Source organism: Neovison vison, chromosome 11, assembly GCF_020171115.1.
Source record: "Neovison vison isolate M4711 chromosome 11, ASM_NN_V1, whole genome shotgun sequence".
NCBI lineage: Eukaryota > Metazoa > Chordata > Mammalia > Carnivora > Mustelidae > Neogale > Neogale vison.
In genome coordinates, this window is record NC_058101.1 from 134,657,721 (window position 1) to 134,679,666 (window position 21,946).

General features: G+C 39.8%; 1 pseudogene; it reads right to left on the reverse strand.

Annotated features, from left to right (window-relative positions):
- Nucleotides 1-4,876: 4,876 nt before the first annotated feature.
- Nucleotides 4,877-5,575, reverse strand: LOC122919064 (annotated as a pseudogene).
- Between the last annotated feature and the right edge of the window lie 16,371 nt (nt 5,576-21,946).

Below are 21,946 nucleotides of genomic sequence, written 5' to 3' on the forward strand. Positions count from 1 at the left end.
GCTAGTGACTTTGTCAAAGGAGATGCATTAATTGTAAGCCAGCAAGAATGTTCTTGCAGAGGATTTGGGAAAGCCTTTGTTGCTCAGCAATTAATCATTATGGAAAGCCATTAAAGAAGCTGCTCTCGCAGGTGACTTTATTTGTATGAATCTGGGGAGAGAGAACTAACTGAAGGCTTTTGAACTCATGCGTATTATATATGTATATATTAATAGTCAAACTGGTCCCTTGCCTCCCCTCCAAGCCAGGTAGAAGACATAAAAGCATGACTATAGCTGCCTGGTTTAGGATACTAACTAGCTTTAGAAGGAACAAGTCAAGGCCTTTTGATTGAAGTCCATACTGTGCCTTTGGATAGGATATACCGTATGTCAAAATAAAGCAAACTTCCTCCACCAAAAATGCCAAAAACCACCAAGAAGATGGAACTGAGCTTGAAAGAATCACCTTTGAAGCATTAGGTGAGATGAGGTTCAACGAGATGTTTTTTAAAAATATCAAACTGGCTGTTTAAGCCCGAGCTGGCACAGAGAAGTCATGCCAGAGAGGGGTTGGTATCTCGGCGAAGGTAGAGACACATTAGGATTCTATTCTTACCCGTTATTCATTTTTTAAACATAAAGTTCTGAAAAATGTAAATGCTATATTATCGCCAGTATCTGTGTGAAGAATCATTCCCTGCCAATGAATTATGCCCAAATGATAATGATACACTTTATGAAAAAATTGGATTCTCTGCCATAAAAAGAAGATTTAGATTCTTGTTGAAAACTCTTAAAAGGAAGTTAATAACTATTTTATCTATTGTATTTAGCATCGCTTTTTTCTGTACAACCATTCACAGTGATTTTTTTTCTTATTTTAAAGGAATAATGTGTCTTTGTTCAAAATCTATAGCACTTTCAGCTTCAAATGAGCCTGCTTGAGCCATGTTCCTCAGAGGATATAACAGGTGGACTGGTCATAATGAGTCACTGCTATCCAGACTCAAAAACCAGGTAAATGGGCCTCTTTTAGCTATTTCTCAATAGCATAGTCTTGCAACTTATTAAGAAATACAGTGAAAAGATTAACCAAGAATGACTGTTTATTCTACAAAATAACAACGATTTCTAGTTTAGAACACGTTAAGCTCATATTTAATACACATGTGCATACATACACAGACACAAACACACACACACACACAGACAAACACACAATATGTGGAATTCTACTTCCTTAGACTCTTTGGTAACATTGACTATGTTTTAATTCACCACTGACTCTCCCACTTGTGTTTGGTATCTACTAGGTGTTTAATAATATCATGGAGCATGTATTCTAAATATCTGATTCCTAGCAATCGGTGAAAACCTTTGGTCAGATATGGCCAAATGAATGATTTTCTTCTAGACTAATCTAGGATGTTCCTTTTTCATTCTGATCATTTGATTTTGGATGTCTCGCATTTTTCCCATGGAAATCTACAATTACCAGATTGTCTGTTGTTAATAGCATTAATAATAAAATTCTCAGGAACTGATTTCTAAAGAATGTTAGCCCTTATTCAGTGGGGTCTGTTGAACTGTCAGGTGGACATAAAATGAGGAAGGACCTCCCTATTGAGTTCTTCTCTCCACAGTTTTCCCTCCCTTTGCTTTTTCTACGAGTGGTTTCTTCTTTATTAACAATAGAAAGAGGGTTTTGTCTTTTGCTTTGTTTCTGAAAGGACTCAGGTTGAAGTTTAAGCTAAAAGTCAATCCTAGCACTGGGCAGAAGCATTGTCATTAAAAAGCTTCTTGAGTAGTACTGTTAAGTCTATTTTTTGGATGGCATTATTTAAAAAAAAAAATCAGATTCCATGATTCCATGAAAATTCTTTTTTTTTTTTAAGATTTTATTTATTTATTTGACAGAGAGAGAGGCAGAGAGGCAGGCAGAGAGAAGGGGAATCAGGCTCCCCACTGAGTGGAAAGCCAGATGCTGGCTTGATCCCAGGACCCTGAGATTATGACCTGAGCGAAGGCAGCTGCTTAATCCACTGAGCCACCCAGGCACCCCTCCATGAAAATTCTAATGGCATTTTTCACAGAAATAGAAAAAGCAATTCTGAAGTTTGTATGCAACCCCAAATGACCCCAAATAGCCAAAGCCTGAGAAAGAACAAAGCCGGAGGCATCACATTTCCTGATTTCAAACCATACTACAAAGCTATAGTAATAAAAAACAGTATGAAACTAGTGTAAAAATAAACACATAAACAATGGAACAGATTTCAGAGCCCGGAAATAAATTCTTGCACATACAGTCAACTAATATTTGACAAGGGAGACAATAATACTCAAAGGGGAAAGGATATTCTCTTCAATAAATGCCATTGAGGAAACTGGAAAATCAAATGCAAAAGAATGAAATTGGATTTCCATCTTACATCACAGACAAAAATTAACTTGAAATGTATTAAAAACTTAAAGATCCAAACTATAAAACTCCTAGAAGAAAATATGAGGGGAAAAACTCCTTGACATTGGTTTTGGCAGTGATTTTTTTTTTTTTTTGATCTGACACCAAAAGCAAAGCTTACAAAGGCAAAAATAAATAAGTAGGACTATATCAAACTAAAAAGTTTCTGCACAAAAAAAGTTTCTGCACAGCAAAGAAACAATAAACAAAATTGGCAATCAACAAAGCACCCTGTGGAATGGGAGAAAATATTCACAAATCATATATCTGATAATGGGCTAATATCCAAAATCTATAAATAACTCATACAACACAATAAGAATAAAATATTTGATTTTAAAAGGGCAGAGAAATTGAAATAGACATTTTTTTAAGAAACCATACAAATGGCCAACAGGTATGTGAAAATGTGCTCAACATCACTAATTTTCAGGGAAGTGCAAATCAAAACCATAATGAGATACTGCCTCACACCCATTAGAATGGCTGTCATCAAAAAAATAAGAGACAACAAGGTCTGGTGAAGGTATTAAGAAAAGGAAACCCTTAGACACTGTTGGTGGAAATGTAAGTTGGGACAGCCACTATGGAAAATAGTAGTTTCCTAAAAAAAAAAAAAAAAAAAAAAAAAGCCTTTAAAAATAGAACTACCATACAATCCAACTACCTGACTTTTGGATATATACCAAAGGAAATGAAATTAATATCTTGAAGAGATATCTGCAATCCCAAGTTCATTGCAGTATTATTCACAATAGCTAAGATAGGAAACAACCCAAGTGTCTGCCAATGGATGAGTGAATAAAGAAGATGTGGTGTATATATACAATGGAATATTACTCAGTCATGAATAAAAAGGAAAATAAGAAGGAAATCCTGCCATTTGACACAAAATGGAGGAACCATGAAGGCATAAGTCAGGCAGAGAAAGTCAAATATTGCACAATCTCACTTATATGTACAATCTAAAAAAGCCAGACTTATAGAAATCAAGACCAGACTGGTTGGTTACCAGGGGCTGGGACACCGTGAAGGAAAATGGGAAGATGGTGGTCAAAGGGTACAGACTCTCAGTTGTAAGATGAATAAGTTCTGGGGATCTAATATACAGCATGGTGATTATAGTTAACAATGCTGTATTATATACTCGGCACTTGCTAAAAGAGTAGATCTTAAATGTTCTCACCACAATAAAGAAATAATAATTATGTGATGTGATGGAGGTCTTAGCTAACATTATGCTGATAATCATTTTGTAATATATGAATGCATCAGATCAACAGGTTGTACAGCTTAAACTGATACAATGTTATATGTCAATTACATCTCAATAAACCTGGTTGTGGGGATGGGGAGATCTACATCAATGGATTTATAAAGAATCTTTGTTGTCTTTGTTAATTGCCTGATGCCAGTAATCTAGCTATTACCAGTATATTTCTCTTTCTAGTCATTCAACATGGGAGCCTCAACTACATAATAAACTGTAAACAATGATGTTAGGATTCTCTAAGACACTATGCCCCTCCCCGATCCCCGTTTTTTCAAAAAGCTGTAAAAATTTAAAAATTAAAATCTACCTCTGACAATCATCCAAATATCCAAATGCTCACTTGGAAAATTAAAGAAGAAAAAAGACTAAATACACACCCCATTTCCAAAAGTTTTTTGCAATGATGTGATAGCACAACTCTAACTTATTCTCTCAGGACCTGAGGCCTGAAACGGTTATTTCCTCAGAAACAAACACAGAACTGCACCAATTTGCTACAGAGACACTGAGCATTTACAGATTTTACCTAACATTTCTTTTCTTCTCACTTCAGGTCCTCTTGTCATGCTCCTCTGAGATTTAATCACCTACACAACAAAAACCTGATGTTCGTCTCCTACTTCCTTGGAGCTATAATTTTAGTTTCTTTGTTATCTGCAGCATTTATCTTTTCTAGCCCATCAAATTTAGCCAAAATAATTTCTTTCGCTCTTTAGGAAATTACACTTTTCCTTTCTGATCATGTCCTGACGCAAAGCAGTCGGAAGGATGCATTATTCTACCATGTTCCTGTGACAAATTTTATTTCCTTTTCTCTCAGACCATGAGTTTCTTATGGAATCTTATTTGTCCTCCATGTATACGATATTGGCAATGTTTGGACTGGATTAGGGGACTTGTTTACAAAACATTTTCTTCAAATGTGGGATCTCTGTGCTTTCCAGCAGTTTTTTGGGATCTAGGGTTGCAAACTTTTTTTTTTTTAAGACTGAAAAGATTTAATAATCAACTCCCAAACTTTATGCTTATTTTCCCAATTTCCACTAGTTTCCTGACATAGTTAACATAAGCAGGAAAATCTTTCAGTAAATTGAGCAGTTGAAGACTCAAGCAAAAACCCAAGTCAAGACTGAAATGTCTTAAGGAACTGTAGCAAGTTACATATATCCCATGTTGCTCTTGGTTTCTCTTCTTTGCTTCAAACCCCCATGCAAGCGTCTTCTTTTTTCGGGCAACCTGTGAATTTTCAGCATCCTTTTTGACTTTTACAAAGTTGTGGCAGGCAACCGCCTTAGCAATTTTTACACCAAGCTCTCGAGTAGCTAGCTGGTTGCTGAGTTCCTCAGCCTTCTTGATATTCCCACTCTTCTACAGCCCGGTCTATGCTCTTTTCAAGATCCAACTTGTCCATTTTTTTTTTCTTTTTAACAGGGGCTCAAACCTATCATTGATTACAAAATACTGAGTAAGCTCCTTCCACTGGGTTTCACTTGAGGTCTGTTCACTATGAGACTCTGCTTCATTCTTCAATTTACCTTTCCTGGAGCGTTTTCTTTTCTTCCTTCTGAATCCCGAAGTTGAGGTTTTTCTGTTCAGAATGTTTTTTATGCAATTCTTGAAATTTACGCCACGTACTTAAGGGAATTCCAGAGGGCACTCTTTGTACGCATTTACATTTGCCTCTGCCCCAGGTTTTGGTCTATCAGTTTGGAAATCTGAGATCTCTGTTTTTGTAATGGCCCATCTTCGTTATCTTCCTATAAGTTAAGTCCAGAGTTCTTTAATGGGGTTTCCTCTTCAGAATTCAACTCAACATCACTTTCATTTAGGGAAGGAGGTAGCAGCCCACTCCACATCTTTTCTTCCATCAGGAGCCTGCCACCCGGCAGCCATCTTAAGACCCCGCCAACAAACTTTGCAAACTTTGAGCACCTGGAAATCTTCCACAGGCCTTGAGATCAAAGCCATGACTTATCAGGAGCCCTGCAATGTGTCAGGCTCTGTACACGAATGATCTTTATTCATGACCATGATCCTACAGAAGTACTCTTTCTTGCCTTTAACAGGAAGGAAGACAGAGGATCAGGAAAATTAAAGGACTTGCCCGAAGTATCACCTAGTCAAATCTGGTCTGCTTTACTCTAACGCTGATTTCATGCTACATCACCCTGTCCGGTTACCTACAACTATTCCCTTGGTATTTCCTCCCACTGTATAATATCGGTCCTATCCATCCACTCTGAAACCACAGTGAAATCTGCATTCTAAGACAGTGATTTCAAACTTGAGTACATCAGAATTATTTGGCATGCAGATTAAACATGCAGGCTTTTGAGCTTTCTCTTCCAGAAATTCTGACTTAGTGTTTTAGAGTGGGACTCATACTAACAACTATGTCATGTGATTATAATACAGATGGTCTGCGAATCTTACTTTGAGAAACACAGACTTAGTTTCTATTTATACCTCCACCGGATAACACCTAAGCTCGCCTCACATTAAAATGTCTCCCTTTCTCTGTTAAGCCACAGAGTTTGGGATTTTGCTTAATTTTGTTTTTTGTTTGATGGATGGCATATTTTATTTATTGAAACCTTAATGACATGTCACAATGTGGATCAAAATTAAGGTATTCACCCTAATTTTTATGTAAGTCCATTACATAGATCTCGAGTACTCAATATCTTTTTTTTTTTCACTAATTCTTTTATTCTGTTTTTTTTCTCCAACTCTCTTATCAATAACTTTCTCCTTTCCATGTTTGGGTTCACTCATGTAAACAGGGAACCTACTATTGCTGTCATTTAGTTAGTAGGACAATCAAGGACATTAATTAAGTATCCTTGAACTCTACTATACTAGACTCTGTGAGAAGTTGTGAGAAAGGAAAGGCTGGTAGATCCCCTCCCACAGAAATACCAATTCAATCTGATGGGAGTAATTTTTTTAAAAAGCCCACATGTGTTTATATTACATAAAGAAAATGCTGTCTCTATGTCCTGCCTACAGGTTTATGCCAACTTGCAGTTAAAAACCATTGTCAAGAATGTGAGCAGTATTTGTATTTAGCCTCTCACTTTTATGCTAACTCTTATTTAGATATAATGTACCAATTATTTGGGGACTCTCCCTTAAAAGTTTAAGTAAATTTGGATTGAGCAATCAATATTATGGCCTGTAAAGTTCAGAAACCTCCTTTCTGTGATTTCTGCAAATTCTTAACCTTATTTCCTTGGGCTCTATCTCAGAAGAGAGGCTCAGTCCCATTCCACAAAATATCTGATCCCCAAATTTTCAAAACATGACAAGCTTTCTGAGGATTGTAGGCAAAATGGTGGGAGGGGGATTTTAGACCATGTACCTCACAGCTTTCTGCCTTATTAGTGGCTCTTCCTTTTCTTTTGCTCCAAGATACATTTCAAAGATTACACACCCCTCCACCTCACCCTCCTCACTGCCCATAGCTGCCTGGGAAAAATAATACTACTTATTCTCAGGGAGCTACTTATTATCAAAGTAAGCACAACCTCCCTGAAATTCTATGAATATAATTTTTCTGTCTTGGTAATATCAGTAAAGCCATTAGCTATACCCAAAAAATGGAAGAATGCTATAAAATGTAAACTTTTGAGTACAAAACCAAAAATCATTATTTAATAAATATTATTTATACTTCCACAATCCAAATGAAAACAAGAAGCAATAGCGACTGCATTATCAAATACAGTCTGTGCTCCCTTGACCAATCTATTTCTATAGTAATATATGCATGTGTGGTCTCTCAGAAGCTAAAATTGATGACGTTTGTGCTCTAAAATTATGTGATTACTCAAAGGAGAGCACTTTAACATACTCATAGCATATTTACATTTGATTTATACACTTGCTCTATATGTTCATTTTTATTATGTATACAGAAAAGCTAGCCAAAAAAAAAAAAAAAAGAAAGAAAGAAAAAAAAGAGCTGGGGAAGGAGTTTACTTAGAGGTGAGTGCACGCTTGAAAACAGTTAAAACCAGGAGACTGACAAAAAAGTAGTCTAAAATAGAAAGTTTCAAATCAGAGCAAAGCGTTGCCGGTAAGCGCCAGCAAGCCTACCCACCTCCCTCACCGCACCACGTCCTAGAGCCTCAGAGCCCAACTTTTTTTTGATAGCTGATGGGGGCTCCATAAATGGAATAAGTAATTCAATGAGATAAGTGTATCAATTGATTTTATAATGTTAATTCTGAACCAGTGACATGGCAAATTTACATTTAACACTTTCATTTGAAGAAAGCAATTTAATGTATAAGACAGTCCAGAAAGATAAAGCAGTATTTATTACACAGGTCAGGCCTCAGCTGTTCAGAAAAGTTACCTATAATAGCTCCACTTCAAATAAATTGAGAACACTGCTGGTAATGTATACATTTAACAGGAATAGATACAGTTCAGGACTGTCATTGATGAATCAGTTAATACATATACAGAGAAAACAGGAATCCCATCCCCATTGCTGTGCCCTCCTCATTATTATTACTTATAGATTTGAATGTGGCTTTTTTCCTCATGGGGAACCACAACATATCAAAAAAAAATTGTTCATCTCATAAATTATAAACCCTTTTCTCTATCAGCTCTTTGTTTGCAAGGTCAATCTTCTCTTCTTTAAATTTGTGGATGGTCTCGGGGGATGCTGATGTGGGACGGCAGTTGCCTGCCAAATTAGGGAACCACTCAGACAAAGCACGTGTGTATTTTCTGACACGCTGACAAGTGGCAGCTCTATCGTTGACCAGTGGACTGGCAGATCCCAGTAAGAAGAGCCAGCCAGAGCAGCCGATGTGACAGGAACTTGCCGGAGGCTAGTCTCAGAGGATGTTGGGAGGGAGAGGAGGTTAACATGGATGAAAGAAGAGACCATTCCAGTCGATTCGGTGTGGTGTGTGCAAAACGGGATAGAGACCAAAGGCAAAGAGTTTCCTGGTAGCGCAAACAGGTTTAACAGGATGAGAGAATACAAAAGTTGAGAATCATACAGTAAGTCTAGAGGCCTGTCACCTAGAGTTTTACTTTAAATTCAAATTACCACCATCAGCTATTATAAAAAGAGATAATAATTGATTGGAGTCTCCTGTCAAAGAGACTCTCTCCCAAACCCTTAAATGATACAGAACTTTCCTCTCCAGTGTTTCAGTAAGTGGCTACTCAGACTTCCTTTACATGTCCTAAGATAATGAATGTCCTTCCTTGCTAAGAAGGACATTTCTATGTTAGAAAGCTCTTAATTATTATAATATTTTCTCTCTTGGTAATATCCACTTATCAGTGATTGTAGTGACATACAGAGGCACAAAGAAGAATACCATACATCCCACCTGTTGGTCCTTGAGTACTTAAAAGATTAAAAAGCTTAATAAGCTCTTAATGGAGGACACTAAATATTTTTACCTTTTCATCATCATGGCTGTGCTAAAACTTAAAAGTATTGGAAAGTACACTTCATTTCTTACTTTCCTCACTTAATACTTATTCCCTAACCCAGTAAAATCTGATGGTTGATCATTTTTTACACCAATCTATCATCCTCATGCCTACCTTTCAAACTATACTACAGAAGACATTGAGATATGCTAATTCTCAAACCAACGAACAAGACTAAATCCTTCCCATTTCCATTTTTCACATTCGTCACCCTTTCCATTGATTCTGTCTCCTTCCCTTGTTTCCTTGTTTCTCCTCTCCCTCTCTAGCCACTTTAGGCTACTGTGTGTGTTCTCTCTTTCTTTTCTACCACACCCTTAACTATTTATATTTCTCAGTCTTCTGTGCTTCAGTCTCTCCCCTTTTCACTCTTACGTCTTCCTTGGCAATCTCATCTGTTCTCATGATTTTCATACTATTCTCATAGTTTAAAACTGCAATTCTGTACTCCTCACTCCTCTTTCCTAACCTCTGTAAATCTGCCTATTACGTATCTCCACCCTGGTCTTCCAGAGGATCTTCCAAATTAACAGGTCTAAAATGGATCTCTTAACTCTGTCCACCCACACCTGATTCTCACCTAGTACTCAGAGTCATCATTGGCGATGCCACCAGCCACCAGCCTCACAGACCAGAAATCTGGGGGTCACTGTTCCGTCTTCTCTCCCCTCTCTACCTCCATATTGGCACAATCACAAGTCTAGCTGATTCTGCACTATGAATCTTGACTCTGTTTCTTTCTGCATTCACAGTCTCCCACAACCTAGTTTAGGACGTCTTTATCTCTTGTCTAAACTCTTAACTGACCTCCTCATTCTAGGTTTCAATCTTTCCACATAACCTCTTGTATTACCTCCAGAATGGTTGTGCTAAAGACAACTCAGGGGCACCTGGCTGGCTCAGTGGGTTGTGTCTGACTCTTGGTTTTGGCTCTGCCATGATCTTCGGTCATGGGATTGAGACCTGCATTGGGCCCTGCACTCAGCAAGGAGTCTGCTTGTCCCTCTCCCTCTGTTCCTCCCCCTCCTTGCTCTCTTTCTCAAATAAATAAATAAAATATTTTTAAAAAAAGAAAGACAACTTAGGTCACATCATTCTAACTGCTTAAAGCTCTTCAATTCTTTCTACAGCCTGTAAAATAAAGCCCAAACATTTAGAATGTATAAAAGAACTTTCCAGTCTGGCCTCTGCCTATGTTTTCTTTTTTCTCTCCTGTCAGTCTTCCCATACTTTGTAGGTCTAAGCAGTGCTAATAGTTCCATCTGCTTCTAAGGCTCTACCCCCATTCACCTGCTCCATCCCTTCCTCTCTGGCAAACAACTGATCAATTGCAGTCCTCTCAAATTCTCACCAAATATATTCTCTGACCAATCCACACTCTTTTGTATTAACTCTTTTCTCCTGCATACTTCTATTATGGCCTTAGTCACATCATATTATAATGTATGCATTCAACTATGTATCTATCCTATGGGACTCTGAGCTCCTTGAAAAAAAAAAAAAAAAAAGATGGCTTGTTTTCAATGCTCTATTTCTGTCCCCTTCCCTCTTGTGCATAGTAATTCACAGGCACATAGTAGTTCAATAAATATTTATTAAACAAACAAATGTGGTTACTAAAATCCAGAAATTATCATAAAACTTGGCAGTCTAGTGAGGAGAACATATAAATAAACCATTAAGATATAACACATTCTGCATATTCTATCCCAGGTCTACATGGGTATTACAGCAACACAGGCTTAACAGACTACTCATGCCCCATCTAATTGTGGGTCCCAATGCACATCACCTCCAGGCTTAACAGACTCATCTCTCCATGAATGAAAGCTATTGGAATCTGGGGAAAATACTGGTAACTCCAACTTCCCCATCCTAAGATAGAGAAACAAAGAGGAAAAAAGAAAGTGAAAGGATACAGGAGAAGGCTAGTGGAAAGGACAAAGAGGTAGGGGTAGGGGAAGAAGAGGTTAGTTGTCAAAGCAGTGGAAAGCCTCGCACATACATATACTAAAGAAATATTTCTGAAAATGAGTGGTGATGGATAGGAAAGAAATAGAGAAGTGAAGGGCAAGTTCTAAACCTCATCCTCCGGCTACGGGCCATGATCAGAGGGAAGTGACCCATTTTTGAGGAGTGTAGGGAAACCTCCAGAAGAAGTCACAATAAGTATCTGATTGTTGATGGATTCCACTATAAATTCATAGTCACTACCTCAACTGAGCCCACAGCCTTGCCCAGAAGTCTCAGTTCCACTGGCTATTTTACTCTTCCCATATCCCCAGTGACATTTTCAAATCTTCTCTACAGTCCTCAACTCTTGTCTCCCTACCTCTTCCATCATGGCCAGAATATGACCTTACCTCTGCTTCCCAGAGAAAACAAGCCTGTCGGTGGACATCCTCTCATCTTCCAAATGTTAAATATACACACCCATCTGGGACTGTATCCATTTTATCCTCTCATTAAGGTGGAAGGATTATTTCTTTTCCTGCAGAAGGTCTGTTCTTCCATCTTGTGTGAAAACCCATTTCACATGATCCAGATCTCTTTTGTGTTTAACTTCTTCCTCACAATCAAATAATTCAGATTTGGTTAAGATGCCTTAAGCCTTTCCTCCACCACACATAAGCGTTGGGTTTCAAACTTCTTTTCTTCTTTCCTTCTGTTTTTCCAAGTCAAGCTTCTTTATTTTTTCCTTTTTTTTCTTTTTATTAACATATAATGTATTATTTGTTTTAGGGCTACAGGTCTGTGAATCATCAGTCTTACACAACTCACAGCACTCACTATAGCACATACCGTCCCCAGTGTCCATCACCCAAACACTCCATCTGTCCCACCCCTCTCCCCTCCAGCAACCCTCAGTTTGCTTCCTGAAATCGAGTCTCTTATGGTTTGTCTCCTTCATCCGTCCCATCTTGTTTCATTTTCCTCTCCCTTCCCCCTATAACCCCCCGTCCTGCATCTCTAATTCCTCATATCAGTGAGATTGTATGATAATTGTCTTTCTCTGATTGACTTATTTCACTTAGCGTAATACCCTCTAGTTCCATCCATATCATTGCAAATGACAAGATTTGGGGTTTTTTTATGGCTGCATGGTATTCCATTGTGTATCTATACCACATCTTCTTTATCCATTCATCTGTTGATGGACATCTAGGCTCTTTCCATAGTTTGGCTAGTGTGGACATTGCTGCTAGAAACATTCAGGTGCACATGTCCCTTTGGATCACTATTTGTATCTTTAGGGTAAATAACCAATAGTGTAATTGGTGGGTCAGAGGGTAGCTCTATTTTCAGCTTTTTGAGGAACCTCCATGCAGTTTTCCAGTCAAACTTCTATAAAACATTGCTTTTGTTACTAACATTTTCTGTCCCCATGTCCTCAATTTGCCTTCTCCATCCACTCCAGTAGGGTGTGTGCCCTCCTTAGTCCACCAAGATAGCACTTGCTAAGGTTATTAATGAACTTCACACCCACAAACTTGAGAGAGACTCTTCAGTCTCCACGTCACTGAACTTCACATCAATGTTTGACACTGTTAACTTCTCCTTCCTTCTGAAATGCTCTTGCTGTTTAGTCCCCAAGGTACAAAATCCCCACGGTTTTCCCCTATCATTCTGGCTGTTCTCTCTCCACATCCTTTGAAAACTCGTTCTTTGCCATCTGGCCATTGAGTGTAAAGTATTCTTAAAGTGTGGCATGAAGCCCTATTTTCTTCTCACACCATCATCTTTTCTTAGATAATCACACCTGTAGCTGCATGACTACTGGATAAGCAAATGTGATGCATCCATACAGTGGGACGTTATTCAGACATAAAAAGAAATGAAGGACTAATACCTGCTATAACACAAGTTTCATCTGAGGACAGTGTGCTAAGTGAAAGACACCAGATGCAAAGACCATGTACTATACGTCTCCATTCCTGTGAAACATCCAGCACAGAGACACCCATTGGAGCAGAAATTAAATCTGTAGTTTCTTGGGGCCTGGGGTTGAGGAAAGGCTGGGGTGACAGTTAAAGCATGCAAGTTTTCCCTTTGGAAGGATGAAAATGTTTTAAAATAGACTCTGGTGGTGGTTGAGTATATTTGTGATACATTAAAAATCATGGAATTATTTATACACTTCAAATGGATGAATTGCATAGTATGTGTATGCTATTTCAATAAATCTCTTGTTTAAAAAGTTAACAACAATGAGGCACCTGACTGGCTCAGTCAGCATAGCATGTGATTCTTGATCTCAGGATTGTGAGTTGGAGCCCCACCTTGCAGGTAGAGATTACTTAAAAATAAAATCTAAAAAAAAAAAAAAGAAAAAGAAAAGGTTAAGAACAACAAAGCAACTGTATGGGTATGACCCCAAATTTTATGTCTAACTTAGACCTCTTCTTTGAATTCCAGGGTCATCTAGTCAATCGCCATATGTATTCCTCAAATGCATCTCCAGATCAGCATGTAAAATAAGAAACCCTGTCCTCCCAAATTGTATCTACTTCCAGTATCTCCATCTCAGTGAACCATGCCACCTTCTTTCATCCTATCATGCAAGCTTCTGACCTACCAGCTGTCTCTAAAACCTCCCTTCCTCACTTTCCTATCAAACCCAGTGAAGTCTCACAAGTATTCACTTCCCTGCATCTCAGCTGTCACCACTCAGGTGCAAGCTTCCATTATGTCAAAAGTGGACGAATGCAGGGCTTTCTCATTATTTGTCCATCCCCACTTGTCCTATCCCCCTCGCTTCAATCCATTCTCTAATTCTATTCAGAACTATTGCTAGAAAATAGAAAGGCGGGTGGCATCCGTTTTCTCTACGCCAGGTTAAAAACCTTCAAAGGATTTAAAGTCCAAAATTCTTAATCTGGCCTCTGAGGACCTGCCAAGACCAGCGCCTTCCCCATCTCCAGCTTGATCTGACACCATGCTCCTACTTACTTTCTGTGACCCAGCCATACTTGCCTCCATTCATTTCCTTGAATACTCCCATTTCTCCTTTGCTAGTGCTCTTCCACTGTCTGAAATACTCTCTCCTACTCCTCATTCAACCTTTAGTAGAATTTAATTAACTCGCTAATGACTAGTGGCATTGTGTCTGCTTTGGGCAGGGGTGTGGGCAAAGAGGTCAAGGCAAGTTGTTGAGTTCAACTTGGCAGTGGATGCAGGATAGGGACAAAGCACTTCCCCTGAACTCAAACACATCCAAGAACTCCAATAAGAGTCTTTATAATACAATTTCTCACCTAGCTCTTTTGGAGACCTACAATGTTGGTCTGTGCATCCATTCGACTTTCCAATGACCTTGTGTTATTGCAGATTGATACTCTGAGGTGTTTCATGTACGATTTTGCTTTTCTCCGCATGATCAGAGGTCATTTTGAATTTTTAAAAAATGTTCTCTAAACACCATTTAGCTTGTGTTTTTGCCTTCTAGTTTTGTTCCTGTGGCAGGGAGTAATTAGGGACTACATGTTCGTGAATTCTCTGGGTTTACGAAAAGGTTGAGCAATGGAGTTTGCACATGTGCAATGGAGTTTGCACATGTGCAATGGAGCTTGCACATGTGCAATGGAGTTTGCACATGTGCAATGGAGTTTGCACATGTGCAATGGAGTTAGCACATGTACAATGAAGCATGCCTCAATGAACTACTTCCAGAAGCAAGAGCATTTTGATGGGAAAAGTGAGCAGGAAAATTACATTTGCTTACGCTGTCCTAAAGTCAGTACATTATTTGGATATAATGAATGCATTAATCCCAGAGGGTATGCTGGGGAGGCTGTATAGCATTTATGATGTCTTTTGTGATTTTTCTAAACAGAGGAAACTTTTATTGGTTATGCCTTACAGTGGTACTGTAAGATGAGTCAGTCTCTTTATCTTGACAGTATATTTGAATCCAGTGACAAAAGACAAGGTGAAATAAACCACTAGCATCACTGACAGGTGACCGTGTTGGCTAGAATAAGGGCTTCTGCATCTGGTTATCAGTTTTTAATTTCACATGGGTTTTACAGGTCACAGAAGGGCTACTGTGTGAAGAGCTGCAAATTAAAGACAATCATGATTGCCGCATTAGGAAAGACCCATGTGCTGCAAAGCATTTGTCATTGATTACCTCATCTTATAGTCAAAACCCTGCAAATTAAAAACATGGCTTCCAATTTTACCAATTAGGGAAATGTGATCCGGAGAAGTAAAATAATGCCCAGAGGAAGGATCTAGGGCTAGAATCTTGCTATCCAGCTTCACAGAATTACAGTTTTATATCTATTCTCTATGCTGAATACTGTGGGTTTTTCAAGACATAACATCAACTCCACACTATGACTTTCGAAGGGACAGAATTGTTCTTTTTTGTATTGTGCATGTTGAAAAATGAATTAAACCAGGATCCCTGGTCCTGATAATAAAAAGAGAGGTTTTTTTCTCATAGAAGCATAGTATCAATATTTTTATAATACCTAATGTAGAATGAAAACAAAAGGAAACCAAATGATTATCAAACATATCAATTTTTCTTTTTTTTTTTTTTCTTTTTTTTTTCCCAATTTATTTATTTTCAGAAAAACAGTATTCATTATTTTTTCACCACACCCAGTGCTCCATGCAAGCTGTGCCCTCTATAATACCCACCACCTGGTACCCCAACCTCCCACCCCCCCGCCACTTCAAACCCCTCAGACTGTTTTTCAGAGTCCATAGTCTCTCATGGTTCACCTCCCCTTCCAATTTACCCAAATTCCCTACTACTCTCTAACGCCCCTTGTCCTCCATGCTATTGGTTATGCTCCACAAATGAGTGAAACCATATGATAATTGACTCTCTCTGCTTGACTGATTTCACTCAGCATAATCTCTTCCAGTCCCGTCCATGTTGCTACAAAAGTTGGATATTCGTCCTTTCTGATGGAGGCATAATACTCCATAGTGTATATGGACCACGTCTTCCTTATCCATTCATCCGTTGAAGGGCATCTTGGTTCTTTCCATAGTTTGGCGACTGTGGCCATTGCTGCTATAAACATTGGGGTACAGATGGCCCTTCTTTTCACAACATCTGTATCTTTGGGGTAAATACCCAGGAGTGCAATTGCAGGGTCGTAGGGAAGCTCTATTTTTAATTTCTTGAGGAATCTCCACACTGTTCTCCAAAGAGGCTGCACCAACTTGCATTCCCACCAACAGTGTAAGAGGGTTCCCCTTTCTCCACATCCTCTCCAACACATGTTGTTTCCTGTTTTGTTAATTTTGGCCATTCTAACTGGTGTAAGGTGATATCTCAATGTGGTTTTAATTTGAATCTCCCTGAGGGCTAATGATGATGAGCATTTTTTCATGTGTCTGATAGCCATTTGTATGTCTTGATTGGAGAAGTGTCTGTTCATATCTTCTGCCCATTTTTTGATGTGTTTGTCTGTTTCGTGTGGGTTGAGTTTGAGGAGTTCATTATAGATCCTGGATATCAACCTTTTGTCTGTACTGTCATTTGCAAATATCTTCTCCCATTCCGTGGGTTGCCTCTTTGTTTTTTTGACTGTTTCCTTTGCTGTGCAGAAGCTTTTGATTTTGATGAAGTCCCAGAAGTCTATTTTCGCTTTTGTTTCCTTTGCCTTTGGAGACGTATCTTGAAAGAAGTTGCTGTGGCTGATATCGAAGAGATTACTGCCTATGTTCTCCTCTAAGATTCTGATAGATTCCTGTCTCACGTTGAGGTCTTTTATCCATTTTGAGTTGATCTTTGTGTACGGTGTAAGAGAATGGTCGAGTTTCATTCTTCTACATATAGCTGTCCAGTTTTCCCAGCACCATTTATTGAAGAGACTGTCTTTTTTCCACTGTATATTTTTTCCTGTTTTGTCGAAGATTAATTGACCATAGAGTTGAGGGTCCATATCAGGGCTCTCTACTCTGTTCCACTGGTCTATGTGTCTGTTTTTATGCCAGTACCATGCTGTCTTGGTGATCACAGCTTTGTAATAAAGCTTGAAATCAGGTAAGGTGATGCCGCCAGCTTTATTTTTGTTTTTCAACGTTTCCTTAGCGATTCGGGGTCTCTTCTGATTCCATACAAATTTTTGGATTATTTGCTCCAGCTCTTTGAAGAATGCCGGTGGAATTTTGATCGGAATGGCATTAAAAGTATAGATTGCTCTAGGCAGTATAGACATTTTAACGATGTTTATTCTTCCGATCCAAGAGCATGGAATGGTCTTCCATCTTTTTGTGTCTTCTTCAATTTCTTTCATGAGTGTTCTATAGTTCCTCAAGTATAGATCCTTTACCTCTTTAGTTAGGTTTATTCCCAGGTATCTTATGGTTCTTGGTGCTATAGTAAATGGAATCGATTCTCTAATTTCCCTTTCTGTATTTTCCTTGTTAGTGTATAAGAAAGCCACTGATTTCTGCACATTGACTTTGTATCCTGCCACGCTGCTGAATTGCTGTATGAGTTCTAGTAGTTTGGGGGTGGAGTCTTTTGGGTTTTCCATATAAAGAATCATGTCATCTGCGAAGAGAGAGAGTTTGACTTCTTCATTACCAATTTGGATACCTTTTATTTCTCTCTGTTGTCTGATTGCTGTTGCTAGGACTTCTAATACTATGTTGAACAAGAGTGGTGAAAGTGGGCATCCTTGTCTTGTTCCTGATCTCAACGGGAAGGCTGCAAGCTTTTTCCCATTGAGGATGATATTTGCTGTGGGTCTTTCATAGATAGATTTGATGAGGTTCAGGAATGTTCCCTCTATCCCTATACTTTGAAGCGTTTTAATCAGGAACGGATGTTGGATTTTGTCAAATGCTTTTTCTGCATCAATTGAGAGGACCATGTGGTTCTTCTCTCTTCTCCTATTAATTTGTTGTATCACATTGATTGATTTACGAATGTTGAACCATCCTTGTAGCCCAGGGATGAATCCCACCTGATCATGGTGGATAATCTTTTTAATGTGTTGTTGGATCCTGTTGGCTAGGATCTTGTTGAGAATCTTAGCATCCATATTCATCAGTGATATTGGTCTGAAACTCTCCTTTTTGGTATGGTCCTTGCCTGGTTTGGGGATCAGGGTAATGCTGGCTTCATAGAAAGAGTCTGGAAGTTTTCCTTCTGCTTCAATTTTTTGAAACAGCTTCAGGAGAATAGGTGTTATTTCTTCTTGGAAGGTTTGGTAGAATTCCCCAGGGAATCCGTCAGGTCCTGGGCTCTTGTTTTTTGGGAGATTTTTGATCACTGCTTCAATCTCGTTATTAGATATCGGTCTATTCAGGTTGTCGATTTCTTCCTGGTTCAATTTTGGTAGTTTATATTTTTCCAGGAATGCATCCATTTCATCAAGGTTGCTAAGCTTATTGGCATATAACTGTTCGTAGTAACTTCTGATGATTATTTCTACTTCCTTGGTGTTAGTTGTGATCTCTCCCCTTTCATTCATAATTTTATGAATTTGGGATTTCTCTCTTTTCTTTTGGATTAGTGTAGCCAGTGGCTTATCGATCTTATTGATTCTTTCAAAAAACCAGCTTCTAGTTTCATTGATACGTTCTACTGTATCTCTGGTTTCTCCCTCATTGATCTCAGCTCTAATCTTGATGATTTCCCTTCTTATGTGTGGAGTTGGTTTGATTTGTTGTTGATCCTCCAGTTCTTTAAGGTGTAGAGACAGCTGGTGAGTTCTGGATTTTTCAATTTTTTTGAGCAAGGCTTGGATGGCTATATATTTTCCCCTTAGGACCGCCTTTGCTGTATCCCATAGGTTTTGGACCGAAGTGTCTTCATTCTCATTGGTTTCCATGAATTGTTTCAGTTCTTCTTTGATCTCCTGGTTGATCCAAGCATTCTTAAGCAAGGTGGTCTTTAGCTTCCAGGTGTTTGAGTTCCTTCGGAACTTTTCCTTGTGATTGAGCTCCAGTTTCAAAGCATTGTGATCTGAGAATATGCAGGGAATAATCTCAGTCTTTTGGTATCGGCTGAGTCCTGATTTGTGACCCAGTATGTGGTCTATTCTGGAGAAGGTTCCGTGTGCACTTGAGAAGAATGAGTATTCTGCTGTTTTAGGGTGGAATGTTCTGTATATATCTATGAGGTCCATCTGGTCCAATGTGTCGTTCAATGCTCTTGTTTCTTTATTGATTTTCTGCTTCGATGATCTGTCTAATTCTGAAAGAGGCGTGTTAAGATCACCTACGATTAGTGTATTCATATCAATATGACTCTTTATCTTGATTAACAGTTTTCTTAAGTAATTGGCTGCTCCCATATTGGGAGCATAGATATTTACAATTGTTAGATCATCTTGGTGGATAGTCCCTTTAAGGATTATGTAGTGTCCTTCTGTATCTCTGACTACAGTCTTTAGTTTGAAGTCTAATTTATCTGATATGAGAATCGCTACCCCAGCCTTCTTTTGAGTCCCATTGGCATGAAAGATGCTTCTCCACCCCTTCACTTTCAGTCTGCGTGTATCTTTAGGTTCAAAATGGGTCTCTTGTAGACAGCATATGGATGGGTCCTGTCGTTTTATCCAATCTGCAACCCTGTGCCGTTTTATGGGTGCATTGAGGCCATTCACATTGAGAGTGATTATTGATAGATACGTTTTTATTGACATCGAGTTACCTTTGAAGTCTTTCTTTCTGTAGACTGTCTCTATATTTCTGTTCAATGCTATTCTTGGGATTTTTCCTCTTTTATAGAACCCCCCTTAATATTTCCTGCAGTATCGGCTTGGTGGTTGCATAGTCTTTTAAGTCTTGCCGGTCTTGGAAACTCTTTATCTCTCCATCCATTTTGAATGTCAGTCTTGCTGGATAAAGTATTCTTGGCTGCATGTTCTTCTCATTTAGTGCCCTGAATATATCTTGCCAGCCTCTTCTGGCTTGCCAGGTCTCTGTGGACAGGTCTGCCGTTATTCTGATGGGCTTCCCTCTGTAAGTAAGGAGCCTCTTTGCCCTGGCAGCTTTCAAGAGATTATACCTACAATTATAATTTCTCAATTTGACTATCAGGTGTCGTGATGTTTTTTTGGAGTGTATAATCTTGGGTGGAGACCGTTCAGCCTCTAGTACATGAACGCTGGTTTCATTCGCGAGATTCGGAAAGTTTTCATGAAGGACTTGTTCCACGACATCTTCTAGACTTCTTTCTTTCTCCTCCCCTTCAGGAATTCCAATAATTCTGACGTTGGAACGCTTCATGGCATCACTTATTTCCCTAATTCTGCTTTCGTGGGATCTAAGCTGTTTGTTCCAGGCTTCCTCCTGATCCTTTCTCTCTATCTGTTTGTCTTCCAGATCACTAATTCTATCTTCTGTCTCAGTTACCCTAGCTTTGAGAGAGTTTAGATTGGATTGGAACTCATTGAGAGCATTGTGGACCTCCTCCCTGGTAGCTTTAAGCTCCGCCCTAACATTGTGAACATCCTGTCTGGTCGCTTTCAGTTCGGCTCTAATCAATTCTGTTTGGTCATCCATGGCTTTCTCCAACCTAGCTATTGCCTGGATAATTGTTAGCCTGAATTCTCTTTCCGACATATTGTCTATGTTGATAGTCGTTAGCTCTGTTGTGGAAGGTCCATCCTCTGTATTTTTCTTCTGTTGGGCATTCCTCCTCCTAGTCATTTTGGTGGGAGAAGACTGAACAGATGTAGCTGGATGTATCAACTCTGGTGCAGTCAAGGTGCACCCTGGAACACTTCCTGATCTCCGTCTCAGAAGCCTCAGTCTGGGTGCAGAAGCTGAATAAATTCCCCCTTGGATGCTGGCAGTGCAGGTTCCAAGTTAAAGACCCTGGGGGCGCAGGATCTTTTGCTCGTCCCCAAAGCCAAGGCAGTGGCGGCTGTCTGGGAGCTCCTGACCGCCAGAGAGGTTCCAAGCAGCGATCGCACACTGAGATTTTGCCGCTGGCCGGGGCTGGGAGTGCCCGGCTTGCGCGCACCTCTTTTCAGAGGCGGCTGTGGGTCGGGCGCGCGTCTGGGGCACTGAGAACGGGGCGCTGGTCCATAAGCCGCAGGCTGGGCTTTTGCGCGCCTCTGTCCGGGGAAGAGTTTCGCGGGCGCGAGGCTTAGACTTTGAAACAATGGCCTGGGTCAAGAAGCGCCCCAGGGCCTTAGAAACCCAGGAGAGCTGGAGCGACGTGCACGCGCATCTCAAGCTTTGTGGTAGGGCTAGCGCGCGTTCTGCAGACCGGCTCCCATCCCCTCACAGGAGCCGGAACCCCGCGCTCTGGGGCACGCTGGCGGCTTAGGGACCAGGAGCCGGTTTCTCCGCCGCACTCTCTCTGCCTCCGCGCCGGGGAGGCCGTCTGGGACCGGGGACTCAAGCCCCTGTCCCTAGCCGCCCCGATTCCCACAGTTTGCCCCCGCGATCCTTTGCTCTTTTGGAGTGCTTTCAACCAGTCTCCGAGTTAATGCTGGTCCCCAGACGCAGGGCACTCTCGCTCGTATCGGGGTATTACTTTTGCACCGGTCGCCTCTGGTGGCTCCCTCCCCCTTTTGTTTATCTTCCGATATCAGTCCGCTGTTCCCATTCCGCTTTACCTGCTCACTGGCGTCTTCTGCCCCTGTAGAGATCCAGACGTGTATAATTCTGATCTCAGGCTGATTTCATGGGTGATCAGAGTTCTTTGGTAGGTAATCAGCTCACTTTGGGGTACCAGCTGAAAAGACGCCTCTTCCTAGTACCCCGCCATCTTGTCCCCCCCCATATCAATTTTTCTAATACTGAATTGTATAATGGAAACAAAAACTATT